Source organism: Tetrao urogallus (genome assembly GCF_951394365.1).
Source record: "Tetrao urogallus genome assembly, chromosome: 3".
Taxonomy (NCBI): domain Eukaryota; kingdom Metazoa; phylum Chordata; class Aves; order Galliformes; family Phasianidae; genus Tetrao; species Tetrao urogallus.
The window spans coordinates 665700-672314 of record NC_136815.1 but is presented as its reverse complement, the minus strand read 5'-3'; the positions used below and the strand labels follow the sequence as shown (position 1 = coordinate 672314).

The window sequence follows — 6615 nt, the reverse complement described above, 5'->3', positions numbered from 1 at the left end:
GGGCCTGCGCCCACACCCTGACACCAAACACCTGCACCCTGCAAGACGCCTCACGCACTGACCAGGCACCTCTGGGTCACTGATGCCACATGGGCTCACCAGCTACGGCTCTTCTTTTCATGGCACGAAACAGGGAAGCAGGGAACAACAACAGACCAGGCTGCCTGGAAACATGACCGCTTAAACTTTCCTCTGTCCTTGCACTTGAAATTGTGCTCTTTCCACTTGGCGATCACCAAGTGGATCCTTCCTTTTAGTGTCTTTCCCTCAATAAAGTTCTCTTGCGCGTCAGCCTCAGATTCCTCCTCTTCATTGTGGTTTGCACAATGCCCTTTCCACTTCACCCACTACAAAGACATGGCTCTAGAAACCATCAGGTCTGCTACAAAAGGGCCCCAACACCTCCTCTTGCAACCGTGTCTCCAACAAGAGCTTTGCTGCCTAGCACATGCCCTTCAGCACATAATACATTATCTACTCCTACACTAATAAAGTCTTGGCCACATTGACGCTCTTCTGCCCATGCTCTCTCATACAACACCTCTGTGTCAGCACACATGAAGAACACTTACTCTCTTGACTATGGACAGTCCAACACATTCATTTAACCTTTGGGACGCAAATATCACCACAGTCACCTCAGACCATGACAGACTGCACCCACAGATTTCACCTAGGAATTACTCCAATCCTCATTCTGAACAGTAAATACAGGGCAGGAAAATAGCCTCACTCCTTGACACTCAGATGTTGTGTTTCACCAACCCGCCCTTTCTGACAGACCCACTCACCCTCTGCCTCGTCACCCTCACAGCTCATCCCAGATGAGTCATCTCACCAACCAGCCCAGCAGACCCCCATCAAGAACTGTGCCAGCCTGACGTCCACGCTGTGAATGTGTGTGATTTCCCCCCAGGAAAAGGGAATTCCAATGCAGCAGTCCTGACATCACACAGCATGCTAGCCCTGCACCAGGCATGTGAGGACAGCGTCCTGCTCTCACAAGCAGCCCTCCCCTGCCTGCTTGGACAGCTCCAAGGAGGGCCCCAAGCAGGCATGGCACAAAACAGGCAGCCTCCTTTCTCCCAGATACAGCCTTCATCAAGGGGCATCCAGCCAGCCATGCAGCACGCCCAGTGGGGAAGACAAGAGCTAAAGGCTGGCTAACCAGCTCAACAAGCTCAGGGAGGGAACAAATGCAGTGGAATCAGAGAATACCCAAGGATGTGGAAGTTGGAAGGGAGCTGCAAGGATACCTGAGTCCAACTCAAGCCTCCACAACACGCTCCTTAAAAATTAAATGGTGGATCTGAAGGCATTGCCCAACGTGTCTTGAAATCCAGCAGCCATGGTGCATCTGCACTGCCTTAGGGAGCCTGTTCCATGCCCACTGCTCTCTGGTGCAGAATCACAGTTGACAAAAGCCTTTGAGTTGGACTTGTGAGGCAACAGTTCACTCAACGCTTACTGTCTTTGCCTATCTCTGTGCTAGACGTTTTCCCCAGAGCCATATGCAGAAAAACTCGGAAAATCATGGCAGAAATCCTTAGAAATTACGCCTATTAGGATCCCTTGCTGAACTAGATGGATAATCATCTCATAAAAGGAAGAGCCATCTTCTCTGATCTGGGACACCCAGAATGCCCAGACCAGGCTTCCACGGCTGTTTGCAATTGGCACCTCCTCTAACAACAAAGGCACAAACCATATTGCACAAGAGCCAAGTCATGACCTCGCTGACTCCTTTTCTGTGCTTTGGACACAGAATCTTCCGCATCCTCTGACACCAACGTGCCAAATCCCTCCTCTGCCCTCCGGTACTCTCACTTGGAACGTGCCACCACTGCCAAATGGACGCATCCTCAGGTATGCAAAAAGGCAGATTGCTGGAAGAGCAACTCATAACAGATGACACGCAACACTACGTGATGCAAGCACGCAGCATGGAGAGGAGATCCTTAACAGTCCACTGGTAAGCAGGAGGAACTTACCTCCAACTACACTTGCTGCCCTCCATCACAAGGCTCTGAGACCAGGCCTTCCACCAGCTGCTTTCCGTCCACCTCGAAAGCTCTCCACTTGTCTAACCCACACTGCCTCAGCTTCTGCATGAGCGTGGCATGGGACACAGCCTCAAATCATACCATTATACAAATGCGGAATGGTGAAGGTTGGAAGGGATCTTAACCACCATCCCTTCTGTGGGCCGGCGTCCGCCCAACAGGGCACGCAGCTTGCTCAGCATTCCGGTGTGACACCCAGCAGGCCTCACACACCTAGGCACATCCCGTTCAACAGCCCCTCTTTCTAATTTGCTCCATCTTCTCCAGAAGAGGTCATGAAGGGGCTCATGGCTGCTTCATCCATTCACACACCCACCAATAAATGAACCCAACATCTCAACTCCACACACTGCACTCCTCTGTCTAAATGTATTAAAACCATCGTGGATGGCCCGACGCTGAAACAGCACAAAAAAGCCTGCCTCCTTGCTCCAGAACACAATTTTCAAAGCTAAAATGGAATCAAGGTGTTGACACAGCACACCCAATGCAGAAGACAACCACTAAGCTCAAGGAAAGCAAATTCAGAAGAAGGCAGGCAGGGAGTGCAGTGCAGTGCAACCAGCAGCGTCTTAAGCCAAACGCACCTGGGAATCACAGAACAGCCCTCTAAGGATGCCTGGAATGGGGTCCGCACCTCACAAAGTGGCCACAAACACGACTGCATGAGTAGCACACGATGGCATCACTAACGAGACCACATCACTCCGCCAAAGCTTTGCACAAGCCTTCCAACATCTTCCAAGAGATGCGCCTTCCTTGTCACTCCAGTCACACTCAAAAGTGCCGACAGGGTCAAAGGATCAAATCCACAACACGAGGAAATGAAATGTTGTGGGAAGGCAAACACACCCCACCTCATGACTGGCCAGGCTCTGGCACGCAAGAGCTGCTCACTGCACAGTGCTGCCATGCGCAGAGGCTCTCTCCAAGCCCTCAGGCACTCACACAGCAGCATAAAAGCCGGCCCTGGGCCTCGCTCACTCACACCACTCTCCTGACACCTTCTCCTTTGTGCTTCTCCAGGTGAGCCTGAATCCCTTGCTGCCTTTCTTTGGCCACCCCACCTGGCCAAACTCTCCATACCTTGCTCTGCCCCCAAACTCTGCAACCCTTTCACCTCCTCTCTGTCATGCTCCCCACAACTCCAAACCAGGCCTCCCCGCTGCCTGAGAACCCAATGGCATTGCATCCCTCATCCCACAAAACCCTGCACTCACCCAATGCCCTCTCTTGCAGAGACCCTCCACCCCACAGCCATGTCCTGCTACAACCTCTGCCGCCCCTGCAGTGGGGGACCCACCCCGCTGGCTAACAGCTGCAACGAGCCCTGTGTCAGGCAGTGCCAGGACTCCCAAGTCGTCATCCAGCCCTCCACTGTCGTGGTCACCCTGCCGGGACCCATCCTCAGCTCCTTCCCCCAGAGCACCGCCGTCGGATCCTCCGCATCAGCTGCCGTGGGCAGCGCCCTCAACGCCCAGGGAGTGTCCATCTCCTCCGGCGGCTTCGGCTTTGGAGGCCTGGGCTGCTTCAACGGCGCGAGAGCCCGCTACCCCTGCTAAGGGCCTGCGCCCACACCCTGACACCAAACACCTGCACCCTGCAACGCGCCTCACGCACTGACCAAGCACCTCTGGGTCACTGATGCCAAATGGGCTCACCAGCTACGGCTCTTCTTTTCACCGCACGAAACAGGGAAGCATGGAACAACATCAGACCAGGCTGCCTGGAAACATGACCGCTTAAACTTTCCTCTGTCCTTGCACTTGAAATTGTGCTCTTTCCACTTGGCGATCACCAAGTGGATCCTTCCTTTTAGTGTCTTTCCCTCAATAAAGTTCTCTTGCATGCCAGCATCGCATTCCTCCTCTTCCTTTCTTCGCCCAATGCTCTTTTCACTTCACCCACTACAAAGACATGGCTCTAGAAACCATCAGGTCTGTTTCAAAAGGGTCCCAATACATTCCCTCTATGAAGAAAAAGACTATGAATACCTTTGCTCAGTATCATAGAAATTATGCCTCTTCGGTACACTTCATCAACTAAGTGGTCGATGTTCTCATAAAAGCATGTGCCATCATCTCCAAAGCGGGATACCTAGAAGGCCCCGGCCAGGCTTACACGGCTGTTTGGAGCTGGCAGCTCCTCTGGCAACAGAGGCACAAACCATACTGCACAAGTGCCAAGCCATGACCACACCCTCAACACTGCTCGTTTTCTGTGCTTTGGCCACTACTTCCGCGTGCCGTGACACGAAGGTGCAACATCGCTCCTTTGGCTTCCAGTGCACTCACTTGAAAGGTGCCGCCAGTGCAACATGGGCACGTCCTCAAGACAAGGACGCAAAAAGCAGAGCTGCTGGAAAAACAACTCATACCACATGATGCACAGCTCTACGGGATGTCAGATCAGCTTGCATCCCAGACAAGAGACCCTTAACACTCCGCTTAGGGGTAAGTATGAGGAACTGGCCTCCAACTGCACTTGCTGCCCTGCAGTAGAAGGCTCTGGGCTCAGGCCTGCAGCCAGCTGCTTTCCGTCCACCTCACTCTCCACTTGTCCAACCCATGCTCGTTCAGCTTCTGGATGAGCAGAGCATGGGAGACCAGCTTAAATCAGGCAATTACACAATCACACAACAGTGAAGGTTAGAAGAGAACTTAAGCACCATCCCTGCTGTGGACGGATGGGCCCCCAAGATCACGCTGACCAGGGCCTGGACCAAGCAGGCTGGCTGTGCCACCGAAGATGAAGAATCCATAAGCTGAATGGGCAGCCTGTGCCAGATCCTCACATTGCCTGAGTCAAGAATTTCTTCCTTACATCTAAACCAAATTTCTCCTCAATCCTTTAAAACCTCCTATTGCAAGCAGACTGTGTAAAAAGATGATTCCCCTCCCACCTGAAAGCTCCCTTCAAGTACTGGAAGGCCACCGTCAGATCTCCCTGGAACCAACTCTTCTCCAGGCTGAACAAGCCCAACTCCATCAGCCTTTCTTCACAGTAAACGCGCTCCACTCCTTTGATCTTCTCTGAGGACCTCCACTCAACCCACTGCACACAGCTTCCTCAGCATTCCGGCCTGACACCCGGAAAGCAGGCCTCACACACCTAGGCACATCCCGTACAACAGCCTCCCTTTCTACTTTGCTCCATCTTCTCCAGAAGAGGCCATGAAGGGGCACATGGCTGCTTCATCCATTCACGCACCCACCAATAAACAACCCCAACATCTCAACTCCACACATTGCACTCCTCTGTCTAAATGTATTAAAGCCATCATGAATGGCCCGACGCTGAAACAGCACAAAAAAGCCTGCCTCCTTGCTCCAAAACACAATTTTCAAAGCTAAAATGGAATCAAGGTGTTGACACAGCACACCCAATGCAGAAGACAACCACTAAGCTCAAGGAAAGCAAATTCAGAAGAAGGCAGGCAGGGAGTGCAGTGCAGTACAATTAGTAGCGTCTCAAGCCAAACGCACCTGGGAATCACAGAACAGCCCTCTAAGGATGCCTTCACAGTAAATGCGCTCCACTCCTTTGATCTCCTTTATGACCCTCCTCCAGACCCACTCCACACAGCTCCCTCAGCATTCCTGGCTGACACCCAGCAGGCCTCAGACACCTAGGAACATCCAGTTGAACAGCCCTCTTTGTACTTTGCTCCATCTTCCTTAGAAATTAAAGCAGTGCTGAGCTCAGCAGCAACACACAAAGCTCTCACCTCAGCTGAACCAGGGCATGCCTTGCACTCATCAGCCATGTTTTTGACCTCTTGGCCTGGAGTGACTCATGGCTGCCTCCTTGTGCAGCGTTTATGTCAGCAAACTTGCTGAGGGTGCACTCAACCCACTGTCAATCTCACTGATGAAGATATTAAAGAATATCAGTCCCAACAGTGAACCCCTCTGGGACCCCACTTACCTCTGATCTCCATCCAGATGTTCTGTCATTGACCTCCACTGTCTGGACTCAACCCTGCACCCAGTTGCTTGTCCATTGAACACTCCACCCATCAGATCCATCTCTTTCCAGTTTGGAGAGAAGGATGTTGTGGGGTAACCAGCCAAAGGCCTCACTGAGGTCAAGAGAGATGACATCGGTGGCTCTTCCCTTGTCCATTGCTGCAGTGACACCATCACAAAAGGCCACCAGGTTGCTGCAGCAGGTTTTGCCCTCGGTGAAGCCATGCTGGCTCTCCCTGTCTCCATGTCCCCTAGCATCTCTTCCAGAAGGATCTGCTCCATCGTCTTTCCCAGCACATTGGTGAAACTGACAGTTTGGTAGATCCGGGTTCATCCCTTTTACCCTTCTAAAATACGGGTGTGATGTTGCTTTTTTCCTCTCACCAGGGACTTCGGCTGATTGCCACTTTTCAAACATCACTGAGAGTGTCTTGGCCAACACAGCAGCTCGTTCCCTCCAGACTCTGCAACGCGTCTCATAGGAGATCACCTGCCCCCCATCCCACTGCCATTGCTGAAGATGCTGAAGAGCACTGATTCCTGTGGGCCACCTGTTGGTGACCATGGTGGTGACAGTGATGTCA

General features: G+C 52.3%; 1 pseudogene across 1 annotated transcript; it reads left to right on the top strand.

Annotated features, from left to right (window-relative positions):
- The first annotated feature begins 2965 nt into the window (after window positions 1-2965).
- Window positions 2966-3625, top strand: LOC306944734 (feather keratin 1-like; annotated as a pseudogene). The gene is made up of 2 exons: window positions 2966-3089; window positions 3303-3625. The product of its transcript is annotated as a feather keratin 1-like (transcript).
- Window positions 3626-6615: the final 2990 nt, after the last annotated feature.